Genomic DNA, 21,316 nt, shown 5'->3' on the forward strand with positions numbered 1-21,316 from the left:
GATGTGGAAAAGCGACGATCATGAACAATTAATGTAAATGCCCAAAACTCTAATATGCAAGAGATTCCAGATTTAAAATGATTTTCATTAACTGCCCAGATCTAGATTCAATTAACTTTCTCCAACAATTAATATGATTTAAAACATTTATTGCACTTGAACATAGAAAAATTACTTACCGTAAAAAGAAACCAATGAATAATTACCATGAAAAGAAACCAAGGAGCTTTAGATAAACAATTTAATTATTCCTTAGACGGATTGAAGTAAAAAAAATCAAAAGGGTTAATAAAATAAAAATTTTAATGGGCCATAGGCCACATTAATTTTTTTTCATGTGAATGCATGAATCCCTTTATTTTAATTCCTTAGTAATTCTCAAGTCACCAAAAAATTTAAAATTCTTAGATTTTGTTTTTTTTGTTTATTTATTTATTTATTTACTTTTAAATTTTTTAGATTTTAAATTTTTTTAATGTTTTTTTTTTTTATAAGGATTTTTAGATTTTAATGATTTTAATAATTTTTTAAATCAAAATCATAATAAAATCAAAACCATATATATATATATATATATATCAAAATAGCCTGAATTTTCTTTTTAAATTTTGATGAATCTAACTAAAGTTTTTGTTTCCCTGAAATTGAAAAAAAAAAAAAAAGTAACTAAAACCAAACCCTAAATGGATATACAAATGAAATTAAATTAAATAAAAAACAAAACTTAATCTAACCTAACATATATAAAACATAACTAAAGTAAATTAACGCATATGTATAAACAAAAGGGAAATCAAATGTATTGTTGTTTTGCAGCTGCAGGTCCGACAACAGAGGAGAACTCGAAGGGTTTGGACACAAGCAGCGGATAAAGATCCGAGGATGCTCGGGCTTGCAGGCTGGACGGAGCAGAGAAATGGACATGTGAGGAGGTTGGTCGACAGCAATGATGGAGGCAGGATGTGGAGAGGAAGCTGCAATCCAATGGATGATGGGCAACGTACGCTGCTTGTTTACTAATCTGTCGTAGGGATAGAGATGACAGCAGGCAACAGTGTTTGGAACCTTGACAGAGCAGTAAAGAGTGAGGAGAATGCAGGTTTGGAAGAGGGTTCGAGGCAGGCAATGAGGAAAAGCGAGAAGGGAGGACGTTGCGGGTTGGAAGAAAGGTGAGAGTTGCAGATAGGAAGAATGTGGAGCTATTTGTAGCATTTAGGAGGAAGGGAAATACGACAAAGGGATGCTACAGTCAGCAGAAAGGAGTGGATTATGGAGTTGTGGCAGTAGATTCGAGGGTAAAAGGAGACTGCGTTTGAGAATTGTAGGCTAGGATCTGAGCGATGAGAGCAAGCAGAATGGCACCAACGAATTTGATGCCAAAGGATGAGAAATCGCAGGGATGAGGTGATAACATGCTTTAAAAGAAACGAAAATGAAAAACCCCAGGCAGCAGCAAAAGGTTGTGAGCCTAAAGAAAATTCAAAATTGCACAGTGAAATGAAAACCCAACCAACGAATCAATCAACAAAGTGGAACCCTTAAACTCTCATGAAAATTTGCATATCTAATTTTTTTTGGAACCCTTATAAATTTTTCCAGATTAAAAAATTTTAAACTTAAACCCCTGGACTGCAAAAGGCTGAATAATATTCATGCAAAATGATGTTGATGAACCCTAGAAATCCAGATCTTACCCTCTAGGGCCTAGATCCGGATTCTATACAGATTTCTCCTTTAGATCTGTAGCTATAAGACAACAATAAAACACCCAACGATATATACAAAATCCAAAAAAAACCCAAGTCAGAAAACCGAAAATAATTACAGATCTATGTACCTGAATGGCAGATCTATTAGATCTAGGGAGTGTGAGTCCAACTCCGCTCCCAAATCTGATAGTCGAGACTCTCAACAGCCAGATCTATCGATTTAACAAAAGAAATTTTTTTTTTTTTTTAAATTTAAAGGAGGTGTTGAGCTCAAAATCCTTCATACATCACCCATAAAAAATATCTTATGATAAACCCGAGATCAAATTAAACTAGGCTCTTCAGAAAACACGGATCGGGAGCTAGCGAACTGAAAATTTCCTCAAACGCCCGATGATCTCAAAAAAATCAAGACTTTCCTGCAAAACTCAATTCACTCATCAACATACACTGAGAAAACAACAATAAAACTCAGACAAATAGAGATACCTGCTATTACGTTCATAATTTAGATTATTATTGAAACCCCAGCGACTGAGAAAGATACTTGTACTCAAATCACTCTTCAGAAGCTATTATCAATGGCAAAAAGAAATTACGCATGAAAACAATACATCTTATAGTATTTCCACGAAGAGTAACACCAACGAAGATTAACCCCAAAGTCTTTCTATATTGTCCGAAAAAGTTTACATAAGAACTTTTCGCTTAGCACATGATCAGAGATCGGATCCATTAACTGACAAATGACCTCCTATTTAAAAATAAATCCTCCAACGGCTAGTTCGAGTGATCCTCATCAAAGCAATTTCAACCGTTGATGAGGATCAAAATTTCTTTTAATATCATCCGTCGAAATTTAAAATTCTTGAAGAAATTCGAATTTTTCAATTAAATGCATTTTAATTAATTCAAAAATTAAATTTTTGAATTAATTTCCTCAAAATTTTGACTTTGACTTAACCCCAGAGACCAAAGGGTTATAATTTAGCAAAATAATTAATTTACCTTAGTCCCTGGACCTCTTAAAATTTAATTTTTAAGGACCGACGAATTTTACCTTCGGAAAATTTAAATTTACCTAGGACCTAGAATTAATTAAATTTCTGGCTTATGATTTTAATTAATTTTGGTCAGAATATTTAATTAATTAACCTATGAGGGAATAAATTATTTTTCCAACCCTCATGACACTTTACATCATGATTTTTACATTTCAAGGGGGAAAACCCATTTGCAAAAAGACCCTCATAGACTACCTAATTCTACGACACGAATATAATCGAGTAGACCAAACAATTTGTAATAAAATAACATAACCAAATAGTTAGGATTATTCCCAAATCACTTTTACATAGACTCGATCTAGAACACTATGACTCCCCTAAGATCCCAGTGACAAAATCCATTCCGGCTTTTGGGTAAGGGTGAAGGAAAACTTTGTCGAGCATCCGTGAATGAATCAGTGAAACAAAAAACCTCCCGGAATGTAGATTGTCACCAGAAAATTAGGTCTACCTACGTAATTACATACACGACACGGATCTGCGGAGATGATTTACATTATACACATGCAGAATGGGTTTACATTATAAGATGATGGTCAAGCTGATGATGGTAGCTGGACGACACAAACACATCAATCAGGCGCTATCCCTTTTGCGAAAAAAGGGGGTGTACTGCTATGGGTCTTTGACACGTAGTGGTCAACACCTTCCTCATCAACAACCCAACTAGTGCTCATATTTTGCTGGCTCTCTTAATGTTTTCAAGAGAGAATCTGTAATGTTCTTTTTTCTTGTATCCCTTATGGCATGGATAGGATGGACTTTTAGAGTTGGGGGAAGACAGGTCACAGGTGCAGGTTGAAATCCTCAGTGGGCTTAGGGGCTTCTGGAGGGGTTTTGAGGAGTTTTTATGAGGTCTGATAGCATTCTCTTGGTATTCCATCATCCGCATAGTTTGTCTTTTGTTTTGTGGCATTCCGAGAACTTTCAAAAAACAAAATTATTAATGGGCCTCACTCAATTAATTACACTTAAGGTGGCATTTCGGGAGAAATACTTGGTTGAATACCTTAGTGTAATAGCTTGTTGGAAGGGGAACAAGAAGATCTACATGAAGGGATGGGTAGAAGTGATTTTCAGTGACCTAAGAAGGCATGGTGCTCAATTTACTCTTTTCCTACATTAAAAAGAATATTTTAATTGAAATAAAAGAGGAAAAAATGGTCCATGATTAAAATAATAATAAAATTGGAGGGTTTAAAGGGTGCATCAGATTTATAAAAAAAGAGGAGGTGACCATTAGAGGACATCTTGGATTTCATATTACTTCTTGTATGAGAGGTTGAGAACCTAGTTCTCTACTTCATTGGTAGCTTCAAGACAGAAACCCTCGGGTGTGCTAGTGGGTGTTGGACAAAAACCCAACACTCTTGATGAGATTTCACTCAGAGATCTCAAAATTCTTCAGTGGAATTTGGAGAGTGCAGTTTTTCATCGCTGGTTTGCAATAGTCTTCTCACCGGGCCATCTACATCATTGCCAAAATCGTTCATCAGTAGGGTCAGAGATCTTTTTTTGGGTTTTGCTCCACTTGCTTCGGAAGCTCATTCCTTCATGTTGATGTACTCTTTTCAGTGGATTAATAAAATGGCTTAGTGATTTTATTGGCATCTATTTGTGTATTATTTGTTGGTTGTGTGTCTATTTATGTTCATTTTGTTTTGTTGTTCAAGTTTATTTCTGGTATCTATTGTTCGAATTTCCATTAGAAATATTAAAATGGTATGTGAGTTGTGCATCGTGCTAGCGTGAGGGTTTAGTGCCAAAGGAAATTATTTGCGAAGTTGTGTCTTTGTTGCATAAGAAATTTCGAAGAATTAATTTTTTATGAAAGGACGCTGACTATGAAGTCAGTGGGTAATCAAATTTCCAGGGCCCAATTATTTTCTTTGTAAAACCGAGAAAACATTTGTGAAAATTTTACAAGGGGACTTGGCGTGAGTATTAATCTTTTTGAAGGGCCGTGAGTGAAATTTTCTTTAGGTGGTGGCCCATTTATTCTAAAATGGAGCCGTAGAGCATTTGAAAGGGGCATGTGATTTTATTCCAATGTTTACATTTTATAGAAAGGGCCAAGGTATAGAATTAAGTGGGACCGTAAAAGGCGAAAACAAATTTCCTTTTTTGGTGTGTGTGTGGCACATTAACTTAGAATGGCGGCCAAAATTTTTTTGGCGTCAGTTAAAATTTTATTTGGGTTTCGAACCCAACAAAACTCGTTAAGGCGTAGTTAAAATCTGATTTAGGTTTCGAACCCAACAAAACTTGTTAAGGCAAGAGCTTCATTGACGGGGGGGTCAAGTTGTAATTTTAATTGACAAGGAGTTTATGTGATGGGTTGCAACAAATTTCTACAGGAGAATATTTGACACTGAGTAGCGCACAAATTATGCACTGGCCCGACTTACCCACTCCACTCTCTTGTGAGGGAACTTGTTTTATTATTATACAGGAGGGCACGAATCATTAAGGAGTTAGATATTCTGTCAGCAAAATATTTCGGGCTGAGTCACATTTATTGGAATGAAATTTCAGAACAAGAGAGCATTCGAGTTCATGAGATAAGGTGGTCAAGGTATTCTGTCCAAAGGGCCGAAGTTTGACTCTCATTCTTAATGAGTCGTTGAATAGAGGACGTCTTATGAGTCGATGTTCCTATTTCTCCAATCTATGTAGAGCTATGTGTATCAACTTTGTTGAGGAGTTGTGTAACATTGAAGAAGCAGAATTTCACTATGGTATAAAACCATGTATTTCTGGTGTCTCTAGCTGATTGCGTTGCTGATATTGTGGACGGAGTTTTCCCAGTTGATCGAATCTTCTCTCAATAAGAGTAGGTCTAAACACTTGTCAACAAACTGGTAGCAGCTTACAATGGTAAGAATAATATTTTGGGTGTGAAAGGGCAGACATTTCTGCTATTTCAAAGTTGTGGTCGCTTTCTTTCAAGAGCTGGACGGATCACTGATGAATTTTGGGCCGAATTGCTGCTAATACGGGTTGATTATCTTCATTAGCCGACTGCTGCTTTGATGAGATACTCTTGAGTTACGGACTACGAGTTGCTGGCTGTGCTGAACATATGAATTATGGAAATGTATACTCAGCCATAACCAGACCACATTGTCCCATGTTGGATGTAAAGCACGACTCCTTGAATCTCAGAAGTGTGCACCTGATAGCTTGTGGATATCAATTTATGTGATGGAAAATTGTGTTTGCTTAGTTAGACGTAGCAAAGGCTCAAGCTAAGTGTTGCGCTCACATGGGGACGACTTGAAATGGCTCGAACCATTGTGGTGTTGGTGAACAGAACACTGGACCATACTCTCAAGCTCTGGCAGCGAACTCAAAGTCAAAGGTGTTGAAACATTGTGATATCCTGTGAAGCTGATTGGACACATATAAAACGCTTTTAGTAGAGTTTTAACTTCAGGATCATTCTTTCCCACTTTCTTTCTATACATGCAATTTCCAAGGAAGCAAGGGACTGTATATAGCTTAATTGCTGCATATCATGCTCATTTCTGGACTCAATAGAATGGATTACATCTGATTAAAAACCTGTTCAGTACATAATGAGTAAACCATCTGGAAATTAAATTTTGCACAGTCACCTACAGCAGTAGACATTTCACTTATATGATGAAACCTTTCATTTAAAGGCACACTAAACTCAGAGTATGAATTGTTGCGGTATAGTCTGAACATCTCTTGTTCTAGGGATTATTTGAAATATTGTTGCCTATTGCACTGTACATGCAGAAGTAGGATTGAGTATAAACATCATCAACAGAGGGTCCTTAGCTTGTTAATGTCCAGTCTTGAATCACTGCAGTTGTCTTGTATGCCACTATTGCTATAAGCTTTGTAATAATGGAGTACTTAAAACATCTCAGGCACCAACACAACAGTCTCTCAATGGGCTGCAATATAGATCAGAAAACAAAATTGGCCAACAGACCTTTCTCAAAGGAGATCCATGCCATTCTTAACCATGAGCAGTCAAGAGATTTGCAGAAGAAACCAGAAATAGGACACAAAATCTTTGCACCTGGGACTTATTTGAAACACATGATGGTCACAGTGAAAGCCCTTTTCAAACTGGACGAATTAGACTCATTCCTTTCCAAGGTGGGTCAGTCGGAGGGGAAGAAGCTAATTTGGGCTTTAAAACCCGCCATGCTTGCTCTCATACAACACAAGTTCTTGGAGGAACCTTGTGAAGCGTTCAGACTTTTAGTTGCGCCCTGTCCTAGTAACATTATGAAGCTGACCGCACCTATACCCCCTCACAACGATGATATGATGAGAGGTGTCTTCAAACTGATAGTAGAGACCTTTCGGGACTTGGATGACACTACGGGACTTTGGGGGAAAAGCTCGAGATTTTAGAAGCCATGGCCATGCTTAGATCTTACGAAGTCATGTTTGATCTTGAATGTGATAATCTTATCCTTCAAATATTCCAACACTTCTTCAACATTCAGAAACAACATCCTGACACGGTCAAGGCAAACATGCATTCCATACTGTCTTCATGTATGGGAGGCCATGAAGCCATTTGCAGGAGATTGCGGGCCAAGTTGTTGGGCATATAGAGGAGAGAACAACTAGTCTCACCTGATGCTTATGAACTAGCTGAAAGTTTGGTTGAGCAGAACATTGAGCTGCTCATAAGACAGTTGACCAGGGAGGAGCTGCTAAGGTTTGGTGGATCATGCAGGAAGAATGAACTGAGGAGTAAGGGACTTTGCTTCATCTGCAAGGGACCTTGGGGACTTGACCACTCATGCTTGAGTGACATTGAGGAGATGACAAAGGTAGAGAAGGTGGAGATTCCTTCTGATCTTCAGGGTGAAGATTCTTCTTTGGATGAGTCCATGGGTTCATACAAGGATGCCTCTGAGGAGCATGAGTCATGTAGAGTTGTTGACAGTAGGCCAGATTTATATGATGAGCAGTCAGTGGACCCTATGAGGGATATTCAGGATGATGAGTCAAAGTGATGAGTCAACGTGAGCAGCATATGGTGGAGCATGGGTCAGCTGAGGATGATGATGTGCACAGTATGCATGATGAGCCTTTTGGGGAGAGCTAGTCGGAGGCTCATATTGAGCCCATGATGGAGGAGGATGGCCAACCACCCTTGGGGTCAGCCATTGATGAGGAGCAAGAAGATGTACAGACAACTAGAAGGGTGGCAGTATCTGGAAACACATGTCCTCGAGAGGTGCTAGCGTTTGACGGGATAGTTTTGCAGGAGGTTGGTAGACTAGAGGAGTGTGGAGTTTCCAGCCAAATGAGGGTGGATCTTTTTGAGATGGTGGTGCATTCATCTTTGGGCCAACCCACTGATGAGGTGCAAGTACTTGCACAGGCAACTGGCAGTGCTACAGTACTTTCAGCGAGCAACCCTCTCCAGGAGTACATAGACAAGGCTTGTAGCACATCTTGCCCACTTTTGCCTATTATAGAGCGAGGGGCAAGTTTCCTTAGACAAATCTTGTTGAGCAGGGACCCATATCAGCCTAGTAGACTTGTTTTTTACACAGGTGTCTGTGCATTGGATTGGCGAGAGATCATGAGTTGGTACCCTATTGATGGAGTATCATTTTTAGTCAGGAGCATTGCACTACAGGAGCCCTTAGATGTGAGAGAAACTACATGCTCTAGTTGGCAGCAGGATGTAGGTTGGCCACTCATCAGTATTTCAGCACAACATCAGCATGGTGAGATTGACCTTGGTCTATGCCAAGGGTTGGATTGGAGAGAGGTGATGAGTTGGTACACGATGGATGGAGCAGCACTCATGGTTGGAGTTATAGCACAACATGGGCCATGGAGCATTGATACTTGTTCTTGGTGGCATTGCGATCCAGGAAGATTGATTGATGACAGGTCCAGTCAGAGATTAGGGTGGGATCTGGGCATTGAAGGGTCCATTCATGGTGGGTTGACACAGAGGCATACCATCACCCAGTGGTTTGTATGGGATCCAGGCATTAGGTCTCAGTTACATTGGGCCACCAGACTTGTCCACAGGTTTGGATTGCTTGAGGGCAAACAATCTTGGGGTGGGAGGATTTGTAATGTTCCTTTTTCTAGTATTCATTATGGCATGGATAAGATGGACTTTCAGAGTTGGTGCAGACATGTCACAGGTGCAAGTTGGCATCCTTAGCGGGCCTAGGGCATTCACTTGGTATATTCCATCATTTGCACAGTTTGCCTTTAATTTTGTGTCATTTTGACAACTTTCAAAACACCGAGTTATTAATGGGCCTGACTCAATTAATTATGCTTAAGGTGGCATTTCTGGAGGAATGCTTGGCAGAACACCTTAGTGTAATAGTTCATTGGAACCGGAACGAGAAGATCTACATGACATGTTGGTTAGAAGTGATTTTCAGTGACCTGAAGATTCATGGTGGCCAATTTACCCTTTTCCCAAATTAAAAAGAATATTTGAATTGAAATAAAAGAGGGGAAAGTGCTCCATGATTAAAATAATAATAAAATTGGAGGTTCTAGAGGGTCCATCAGATTTATAAAAGAGGGGGAGGAGACCATTAGAGGACATCTTGGATTTAATATTACTTCTTGTATGAGAGGTTGAGAACCTGGTTCTCTACTTCATTGGTAGCTTCAAGACGGAAACCCTCGGGTGTGCTAGTGGGTGTTGGAAGAAACTCAACACTCTTGAGGAGATGCCACTCATAAATTTCACAGTGCTTCATTGGAGTTTGGAGAGAGCAATTTTGTCGTAGATGGTTTGCAGCAGTCTTCTCACTAGGCCATCTAAATCATTGCCAGAGCCATTCATCAGTTGGGTCAGAGATATTTTTTGGGTTTTGCTATGCTTGCTTGGCAAGCTCAGGTTCCACTATTCCTTCATGTTGATGTACTCTTTTCAGTGGATTAATAAAATGGCTTAGTGATTTTATCAACACCTTTTTGTCTATTATTTGTTGGCTGTGTCTATTTACATTCATTTTTTTGTTCAAGTTTATTTATGGTATCGACTGTTCAAATTTCTATTAGGGATATTACAAAATCTATGACAAGGAGTGGGTAAGGATGTGGATTGGAGGTTTCCTTGAGATATTGTAAAAGAAGTAGTATGAGAGAAAATGGGTTGAGAATCTAAATCAAGTAGGAGAGAAATTTGTCTAGGGAAAGGAGTAAACCAAAAAGTATCTGGTGAATGGAAGAGTGCTTCTCGAAGCTCACATTGCGTAATGGAAAGGAACTTCTCACCTTTTACAATAAAGGAGATATTGGTAAGCTTTTCGAAGTGGGGAACATAAGGGGACTCATGAGATAGAGTGAACTAGAATTGCCTATGAAGGATTTTACACTCATCGTACCAATGGTTCATGGGATAGAGGTTGGTTTTGGTAGCATAGGGGAGGAGCTAGATTGTTAATTTTAGGTATGTTCTATGCTTATTGCAATTTATTTCAATTTTCATAGCTAGCTCAATATCTTTTCCAGATTAGCAATCACATAAGCATAATAGTAAATTGGAGATAGAACATAAACATAAATCGCAGAAGACAAGCCAAGACAAGAGGACACAAGATGTGGCGTTAGCCAGGGACAAACCCCAATGTGGGGAAACCCTTGATCAATTCTTCTTATATGTTCTTCAATAGTTCAACAGAGAGAGAGAGAGAGAGAGTACGTACATATACACAAAAGTCAACACTTTGACTTATCTAAATAAGAGCATAGATCATCTCTAAGAAGATGATACATGAGATAGCTGAACTCATTTGAAGACATGCTGCTTCAACTGATTCTCCAAGGTGACTCCTTCACCTATCATTGTGCTGCACTTCGTCATCATGCTACAACTCACCGTGTTACACCATGTTGCACCCATCATCACTATGCTGCATCTCATCATGCTTCATCAATCATGACTGTACCCATCGCTGTACTACATCATGTACCATCATGTGCCATTGTTGCACCATGTTTGCCGTCTTGTCCCATGTGCTTGTTGCGCCATGCTTGCCACCATGTGCTTACTGCACCTTGCTTACCATATTGATGTTTCATTGTTAGCATGCCTTTGCTGCTGACCCATTGTTACATCGTTGTACCATGCCATCATTGCTATCATGCTGCCCATGCATCTTGATGCACTATCATGCATTCAAACTTCATGGGTCACCTTGCTGTCACATTCCTGTTGTCCCATTATTAGTCACAGCTGCTCCTATGATTGCTTGTTGTCCCATTTGTGTTTGCAACACCATGTGACTTTGTTGTCCCATCTTCCTTTGCTGCACCATGTGACCTTGCTGTCCCATCTTCCTTTGCTGCCAACACACCATACAAACGTTGTTGTTTGTCACTTCATTACTGTTGTAATTCTTGGGACTGGTTAGGGCACACAACAGTCCCTAACCGTCCTCAAATCTGGCCCAGAATTTCCCTTATGAAATGTGGCCTGCCCTAGTGTGAACAGACCTCCTTTAGATGACTGCATCTAGGGTATTCTAGCACTGCAGCTAGGCCTTCCTTAGGACAGTGTCTAGGGCTTCCTTAGGAAAACGTCTAGGGCTTCTTTAGGACAACTTAGGGCTTCTTTAGGGCAGCGTAGAGGTTCCTTCCATGGCTGAGATTTGATCTCCATTAGGGCTTCCTCTCCTAGATTTCTATTCCACTAAAACCCAAAGCGAGTGGAGAGAAATCAAGAGTGAAGTGTGTGTGAAATGACTCTCAAGTCATCTCCTTTTATACTAAAACATTGAGCACATGTGGGGGTTATTTGGTTGTTGGCCAACCTTGACGAATTGTCTTATAACACAAATAAATTCATAAATTCATAACTCCATGAATACTTATTAGAATCGGATGATCTTTAGATCAATCCTACACCTCTTGATGAGAGGAGTCCAAGAAAAATATCAGCTGCAATAAATAAGATGACCCACATGGAGTTTGGCCCTAGTTGCCAATTTTAACACTCCTTCTCAACTAGGGAGAACTCCATCCGCTGATCCATCTGCCAGACTGTACTATCTCTGCCATCAGTGCCCTGCACTGCTCTGCTGAACCATGAAGAAGAAGAATTGATCGAGAATGTCTCACACCATTCTCTACTGACTCGAAGTCAGTTCCATATGAAAAGAGTGTGTTGTACCACTCTAACTGATCCCAGATCAGTGCCAAGAGAGTGAGTCATATCACTCTTACTGACCCGAAGGCAGTTTTATTGACCCCAAATCAATATCACAAGAGAGTGTCTCAAACCACTCATATTGAACCCAGATCAATATCACAAGGGAGTGTCTCAAACCACTCATATTGATCCCAGATCAATGGATGTCATCCTAGCATAGGGAGTACGATAGATGCAACGATGCATCCATCGATAGTACTACAATGGTCCCTAACCCCATTTCCCTGCTCATTGGCCAGGTGAGAGGTACTTCCCATGAGTCCCAGACTGCATGGGTAGGATGCCTCGACAGGAGAACCACTCATCCTGTCCCTAAGTCGCCACAGGGTATCACAGGGGAAGATTGAGCCATTCACCCTATACACAACGCACCATTAGGGGAGGGTGAATCGCCCTATGGTCGCTTGTTGCTCCAAGAAGTACCCCAAGCCCCCGGAGCTCCCAGAGCTTAATGCATGCATCATGCAGGACCCTCATAGGAGGGTCTCTCAACGACTCCAAGTCGTTTGGGAAAGTCACAAATTTGACCTTTCCCCGGGGATTCGATAGAATGTCTGTGACCTGTACATCAGTCTCAATGCGATGGAGCCTCCTCGCTCATCGACGTACCATATCCCAGATAAGGTAGTATTTGATGTCTATATGCTGAAACAATCATAGAATACGGGATTCCTCAACGATCGAATTCCCCCTGGTTGACATAGAAGATCACAGTGGTATCCACCATGTGTACAAACAACTCACTGAAGAGCTTCCACAACTAGGCAACTTCACACGAGATCATACTCGTAGCTATGTTTTCGATCTCAGTGGTGCTCAAAGCAACCGTCTTTTGCTTCCTACTCAACCAGGATATCGAAGCAGAACCCAAAGAGAACCAGCACTTAGAAGTGCTCTTGCGATCCTCCACACTGTCTGCCCAGTCAACATTCAAATAATCACGCAACTTCACATTTCCGGCAGTGTATCTCAATCCATGAGAGATTGTGCCCCGAAGATATCTCAGAAGATTCTTGGCACCAATCCAGTGAGGCTCAACCAAATATGAGCTCGGCATGCTAACTGCAAAACATATATCCGGACGGAAGTTCACCAAGAACATCAGTGCGAATGAGTTTATGAAACTTAAAGGCATTTCCCAAATTTGGTCCGGCATCACTATCACATAACTTCTGAAAGTTAAGCTCCATCGAGGTAGTCACGGGCTTGCAGTTTACCATTCCAAATCCGGAATCCAACTCCCTCTTACTTTTGCAAATGAGAGGATCTGCACCTGTCAGAAAGAGGTCGTCCTCATAAGGTGCTATTATGAGAGGTCTATCATCCACAACCTTCGAGCAATGGTTTGGATTGGCCTCACTCCTAGTGAATCTCAGCGTCATCAGACAGCTATCAATCCTCTCATGAGGGGAATGGTCTCCTTGTAAGATTTTCCTCTGGTACATCTCAGACATGTACCTTTATGCTCTTCTTGAATTCAAGCATCCCTGTCACCATTTGACTCACATCGGGTAGGTTCCCATAAGTAGACCTCCGGTGTTATAGATGAGATATGTCAATTGACATGATCCCCAATGGACTATCCTACAACTTGATACAAATTGCCAACCCTGAACCCATAAGAAAGAGCATCTTTGAAAATTCTATTTTCAAACACGTACCTTTCCATCGATGAATGCCACCCTGAAACCTTTGACTTCCATTGCCGAAATGGACACCAGGTTCTTCTTGTGATCAGGTACATAAAAGAGATTTTGTAAATGAATCGAGTTACCCTCATTCAATTGAAGGGTAACATTCCCTACACCCTTTCCGGGATAGGTGGCATCGACTCCAAGTATAATCCCACGATTGTTTCCATCTCTACTAAATTAGAGAGATCACCCTTCTATCCGATGAAGTGCCTTGAAGCACTACAATCAATAAGCCATATTCCCACAGAATCTGAAGGAGAGGGCCAATACAAGATAACGCTTCTTTATCTTATCAGAAACAACATTTGATTCTTCATACCTGGGGTTCCTTGCTTTCTTTGAAGAGTCGGTCGTTTCCTTGATGTCCTACATTACATGTCATTCCTTCGATCATTGAAGATGTCCCTAGAATAATTGTTATATTCATCAAGAGATGTGTCCCTACCATTCGGACACTCCTTCGCATAATGGCCGAACTTATTTCAAACAAGGCATTTGTCTTTCTTTCCACCCTTAGATCCATACTTCTCATTGAAGTGATCTTTAGGTAGGCCATCAGAAGCTTCCATTGCGCCATTATGATAATGTTCTCTGCTTCGACTTCACCCTTGGTGAATTTGAAGAGGGATGAGGGACCCATTGAGCCTTTTGTCCTTTCCCATCTGTCTTCGGTGATTGCTCTTTCACTCTTGCTTGGGCTTTGTCTTCACCTCAACTCTGATACCATATTAATTTTAAATATGTTCTATGCTTAGAGAAATTTATTTCAATTTTCACAGTTAGCTCAATATATTTTCCAGATTAGCAATCACATCAGCATAATAGTAAATTGCAAATAGAACATAAACATAAATCGCAGAAGACAAGCCAAGACAAGAGGACACAAGATGTGGCTCTAGCCAGGGGAAAACCCTAATGTGGGGAAACCTTTGATTAATTTTTCTTATATGTTCTTCAATAGTTCAGCACAGGGAGAGAGAGAGAGATAGTACATATACAACAGAAGTCAACACTTTGACTTATTTAAATAAGAGCATAGATCATCTCTAAGAAGATGATACATGAGATAGATGAACTCATGTCTTCAACTGATTCTCCAAGGTGACTCCTTCACCTATCATTGTGTTGCACCTCATCATCATGCTGCACCTCACCGTGCTGCACCATGTTGCACCTCACCGTGCTGCACCTATCATCACTACGCTGCATCTCATCATGCTTTCTCAATCATGATTGTACCCATCGTTGTACTGCATCATGTGCCATTGTTGCACCATGTTTTCCATACTGTCCCATGTGCTTGCTGCACCATGCTTGCCACCATGTGCTTACTGCACCTTGCTTACCATACTGTTGTTTCATTGTTAGCATGCCTTTGTTGCTGACCCATTGTTACATTGATGTACCATGCCATCATTGTAACATTGTTGTTATCATGTTGTCATTGTAACATTGCTGCTATCATGATATCATTGTAACATTGTTGTACCATGCCATCATTGCTATCATGCTGCCCATGCATCTTGCTACACTATCATGCATTCAAACTTCATGGGTCACCTTACTATCACATTCCTGGCACTGTTGTCCCACTGTTAGTGACTGCTGCTCCTATGATTGCTTCTTGTTCCATTTGTGTTTGCAGCATCATGTGACTTTGCTGTCCCATCTTCCTTTGCTGCACCATGTGACCCTCCTGTCCCATCTTCCTTTGCTGCCAACACACCATACAAACGCTGATGTTTGTCATTTTATTACTGATGTTATTTCTGGGACTTGTTAGGGCACACAACAGTCCCTAACCATCCTCAAATCTGGCCCAGAATTTCCCTTATGAAATGCGGCCTACCCTAGTGTGAACAAACCTCATTTAGATGACTACGTCTAGGGTATTCTAGGATTGCAGCTAGGGCTTCCTTAGGACTGCGTCTAGGGCTTCCTTAGGACAACATTAGGGCTTCTTTAGAGCAACGTAGAGGTTCCTTCCATGGCTGAGATCTGATCTCCATTAGGGCTTCCTCTCCAAGATTTCTCTTCCACTAAAATCGAAAGCGAGTGGAGAGAAATCAAGAGTGAAGTGTGTGTGAAATGACTCTCAAGTCATCTCCTTTTATACTAAAACATTGAGCACATGTGGGGGTTATTTGGTTGCTGGACAACCTTGACGAATTGTCTTATAACACATAAATTCATAACTCCATGAATACTTATTGGAATCGGATGATCTTTAGATCAATCCTACACCTCTCGATGAGAGGAGTCCAAGAAAAATATCAGCTGTCATAATTAAGATGACCCACATGGAGTTTGGCCCTAGTTGCCAATTTTAACATAGATGGTGTGAGGATAAGAGTCTATAGTGGCATCCCGTATGTGGCCTTGGAGACGAGCTTGTATTTGGCCGAATTTGTATCAGGGGACAAAAAGCGAGGAAGGGGTAGCAACAACTGGTGAAGACAGGAGGTATAAATGTTAGCTCGGATAGAGGTCGGGTTTGGTAGCATAGGAGAGGTGCTAGATGATGTGAGAATAAGAGTCTATAGTGGCATCCTATATGGCTTTGGAGATGAGCTTGTATTTGGCTGAAGTTGTATCAAGGGACAAAATGTGAGCAAGGGGTAGCAGCAATTGGTGAAGACAGGAGGTATAATTGTTAGTTGGGTCCTCATTGAAATGGATGCTAGTGCAAGGTGGCCCAAGTGGGGAAACAATGGGGGCTTGTAGAGGGAGAAGCCATGATAGAATGGTCTGCAAGAGGGGGGGGGAGACTGTAAGGTGCTGAATGTGGGGAACCAACTCCCAATTGGACATGAGATTGTTGACTACACTATCACCACCACCATCATGAGTGAAACATGTGAAACCATTAGGAGTTTGGAAAACACGGGAGACCATTTAAGATATGAATATTGTGACATTTCACTAAATTGGAGAAGAGATTAATAAAAAATAATTGATTCACAACAATGGTGAGTAACACATAAATTGGTGTCACCAAATTGGGTCATTGTAAATGGAATGTAAATGCTTTAAAGGGATTGGTTCTTGGCAGGTTTCCAAAACATCATATTTTAGTATTGGTAGATAACACAAATTGAAGTGCAATGACTGGATTGGGTTTGTGAATAAAGGAATTAACGTTGGCAGGATGAAAACTAACATATTTTGTTAACTCTTTTTTGGAAATGTACATGCTTTAAAGGTATCAGTCTTGGTAGATTCGAAAAACATCATATTTAGAATTGGTAGATAACACAAATTGAAGTGCAACGACTAAATGGAGTTTGAGAATAAAGGAATTGGCGTTGGCACGATTGAAAATTAATCATTATTTGGGAAGTTTAAAAACAAGTCAACTCAGATCCTTTCCTAGCTGCAACATTGATTCTAAATGAAAACTGCAATTTCATTACAAGCTTTCCTGACGTCATTTGAATTTTTATATGATAATAAAGTGATCATTCAACCATACATAATCATACCGGAAGGCATGTGAACAGGTTGAATTGATATTGTGTTTGCATTCAGGTGATCCGGTTATCTAGTGCTACTCAGGATCTTCCAAAATCCATAGTCTGCAATGTGCATGGTGTCAACCCAATGTTCCTTGAGATTGGCCAGAGGAAGGTCACTGAAAAAGAACATGGTCTTGAGATTTTTCCGAAGGGAGCATATTACATTGGGAAAATGCTGTGGGGTAAAGGCTATAGAGAATTGTTGAATTTGTTAGCCATGCATAAGAATGACCTAGCAGGCTTTCAAGTGGATGTCTTTGGAAGTGGGGAAGATTCAAAAGAAGTCCAAGAAACAGCTCATAAATTAGGCTTGGCTATAAATTTTAATCCGGGGATTGATCATGCCGATGAATCGCTTCACGGGTGGGGTTCTGCAAATACTATATTTCCATAAAATCGTTATAGCATTGCAATTTCGGTTTTGTCTTACGATATTTCTGATTTACTGAAAGAACTTCTGCAGTCTTGTCCTAACTTTGTGTTTTTCTTATTTTGGTCTCGCAGCTACAAGGTGTTTATAAATCCTAGTGTCAGTGATGTAGTTTGTACAACTACAGCAGAAGCACTTGCCATGGGAAAAATAGTTGTCTGCGCTGACCATCCATCTAATGAGTTCTTCAAATCATTTCCAAATTGCCTAACATACAGGGATTCAAAAGAATTTGTAGAGAAGGTGAAACAGGCTGTCTTCTGAACCTTTGCCACTGACCAGCGATCAGCAATACGTTTTATCATGGGAAGCTGCGACAGACAGATTCATTAGCTGCTCGGGGTTGGATGATTTTATAGGAGGAAATGCTGAACATTTACCTGTAGTACCATCTCGTGGAAAAGGAAAATTGTCGTTGTCAATGACTAACCTTAAGCAATATGTGGAAGATGGGCTAGCGTTTACCCATTATCTTGCATCTGGCATTGAAGCTGCCCGTCTGGCATTCGGTGCCATCCCTGGTTCATTGTACCCAGATGAAGAACAGTGTCGAGACCTGGGTTTACTCCCACTTGTGAAACGACATGTACATGGCTGGTAATATGCTATATACCGATGCTCTTGTGCTTCTAAGTATAATTATAATACCTAAGTTCTATATGTCAATTCAGTATGTCTCCATCTACTCTTCTGGGTTTATGGATTTCAAGATTAGACTCTTACTGTTGCGGTCCCCTATGGCATTGGGACTACGAGATGAAAAAATGAAGAAACTACATGAATATGAACAGTGTATAGGTTGTAGATCACCTCCGTGCACTTTATCAACTGATAATGTATGGATACTAATATTTCATTCAGGTCTTTTTCGGTCTCATTTAATAGCATTTCCATTTTTTATACGGTATTTCAAAGGAATTTGAATGTGCTAATATGAAAACGGTCTTACCTGGCAGGTTCACTTCACGTGTAAAGTACATAGACTACAAGCAACAGCAATGATCGATTTGTCCTCTCATGCACACCTCCTCATACCAATAAGAATGATATCGATTTCCATTTGACTGGAACAATTTAACTGGGAAAGCTGTTGTTTTTCTATTTCTTCATTTAATCATTTGTGTACCATACATGTAGGATTAGCATTTGAGTGAACTAAACATATCTAGAAAAAAAATAGGTTTTCAGTTGAATACCAACAAATTACATCTTTAATACAACAAATTACATATTTTATATAGTCTGGAAGGTTTCCAGTTGTACAATACGAGTCTGCATACGTGACAAATTGACCAAGTATGTGTGAACAAACTATTTTTGAGGTTAACCTGCAGGCATTAGTAAACTTCAAAACCATTATTATTACCTTTTTGAGTCGTCCCAGGGTAGATCTCAGAGTGGCGGTTAGTCCATTCCCAATAAGGTGTGTGAAAATCCAACACCCCCAAATGCAAATCGGGGAATCAAACCTGGACCATGTCTCTGATACCATGTTGAAGTTTTCTGTTACACCAAAACCCACAGGCTTTAGTAAACTTCCAAACCATTATCATTACATTTTTGAGTGGTACCAAAGTAGATCCCATTATCATTACATTTTTGAGTGGTACCAAAGTAGATCCCAGAGTGGCAGTGAGTCCACATGATCAATTCCCAATGAAGTGCATGTGAAAATCCAACAACTATAGCACTAATTTTTGTGGCAGGCAAGAATCCTATGTCTAGTGCAATTGGGTGATTTCTTCATAAATCTTGTCATGTAATACATGTTTTACTTTTTAGATAACAAGCACCACATCCGTTAACTATATATCAAACAGATACATGTATTTCTTGTGAAATATTTTATAGAGATCTATAAACATGATCACTCAATTTTTTTTATGAGATGGTATAAATGACATGCATTTTAAGTGATTGTTAACTAGACTAGATCCATTTTAGTCATGGATTTATCTTGTGTTTAAAGTGATCAAATCCCTTGAAATGCAAATAATTTCTCAATTATTTTGATTTAAAGAAAAAGATTACTCCAAAGTTAAGATGGGTTTACTCCAGTGCTTTATATATATATATATATGCCATTTGTCAACTCCATGTTGAGCAATGGCATGGAAGGAATTAGACCCCCCTTATACTCAATACCAATTGTTTTTGGTAGCACGTATGTATTTCATGGGACTAGCCCATGGTCTAAGAAACCATGACATAGGGGCATCTAAGCCGTCAAAATCACTCAAGGATCACACCCAGCCTGGGCCACACAAACCTTTCACATGGCTGGGTTTGTTTTGGTGTCTCCTCTTAATTACGGCGATTTTCGAACCCTGGCCACCTTATGGAACAAAACCCTTGAAATCCAGTTGTGCTAGTGGAATTCGACTTGAGTAACACCATAAGAACTTTTAATTGCTATATATATATATATGATATTGAAATATTTTACTTAAAGTGGACATTGAAATATTTTATTTATGGTTGAACTGATTTTTTTTCGTTTTTTTTTACGTGGACGATTAGTAATCGTTTTACGGCCATTTCACACACACAAGTACAAGAGGTGTTTGTTCATGTTAAGGCCAAATTTCTACAAATAGCATGGAATGATGCATGCTCTTAAATTAGTACCTCTTACCTGAACGACTAGAAGAATCATAATTATTAAATATTATATTATCCACGGTTTTGGTTACTGTCCGAAATATTTGTGAGAAATATTTGTGAGAGAAACATGGTTTAAAAGATGGCCTTTTCCAATCAATAATGAATCTGAGTGGCCCAATATGGTAATGTAACGAAGGTTGTGTTGTGGATGTGATGAATGTATGATGAAGATTCCTACTTTATATCCTCCTTCAGCGCCAACGCAGCGCACAATTCCTGTTATATATACTATATTTCAATATTATGATTTAAAAGTATCATCTTCATGTTGTATGTGCTTAATTATTTTTTTTTTTTGTCTTTTTTAAGGTATGGACATTATCAAATTGCAACTGGAAGTTTCATATGCAGAATTCAGAAACGTTATGGCTTTAGGAGCAAAGAACCCGATTTGCTTGTGCAGATATCATAACCTGTTTCCTACTGCGATTACAGAAGCATACAGTTACAAGATTAATTGTAATGCATTGGTGGATCAAGAAATTCATTTTGAAAAAAGGGCAACAAGTGCAATGCTAGCACAAAGCACAAGACAGTGATATGGACAGAATAGTTATTACACAAAGCACAACACAGTGATATGGACAGAATAGATATACTCATTAGAGAAAAAGTAATGTTTGTATAGATGATTAGATTTTGTAACACTAATATTGTTATGTAGATATATGCCTTCCGAATCTATTTATACAAATGTATTAGTTAGTCAATCTATTTATACAAATGTATTATTAGTTGTCAAAATATCTGAATGTAGGATATAATAATAATAAGAGAAAAAATAATGTTTGTATAAATGATGACAGTTTGTAACATTAATATTGTTATATCTATATAACGATATATGCTTTCCAGATCTATTACATAAATTGAATGTAGGATATACTAATAAGAGAAAAAAATATCTGAATGTAGAATATACTAATAAGAGAAAAAGTAATGTTTGTATAAATGATTACATTTTTTAACACTAACATTATTATGTAAATATATGCATTCCAAATCTATTACATAAATGTATTAATTGTTAAAATATCTCAA

General features: G+C 39.2%; 1 pseudogene across 1 annotated transcript; it reads left to right on the forward strand.

The window, feature by feature from the left end:
* Positions 1-7,901: 7,901 nt before the first annotated feature.
* On the forward strand, positions 7,902-20,816 carry LOC149238972 (digalactosyldiacylglycerol synthase 1, chloroplastic-like; annotated as a pseudogene). The gene is made up of 4 exons (XR_016245953.1): positions 7,902-8,261; positions 17,195-17,544; positions 17,686-18,208; positions 20,585-20,816. The product of XR_016245953.1 is annotated as a digalactosyldiacylglycerol synthase 1, chloroplastic-like (transcript).
* The last annotated feature ends 500 nt before the right edge of the window (positions 20,817-21,316 follow it).

This window comes from Pinus tabuliformis, chromosome 8 (genome assembly GCF_031772625.1).
Source record: "Pinus tabuliformis cultivar Carrire ecotype Pingquan chromosome 8, CPIR1, whole genome shotgun sequence".
In the NCBI taxonomy this organism is placed as follows: Eukaryota; Viridiplantae; Streptophyta; class Pinopsida; order Pinales; family Pinaceae; genus Pinus; species Pinus tabuliformis.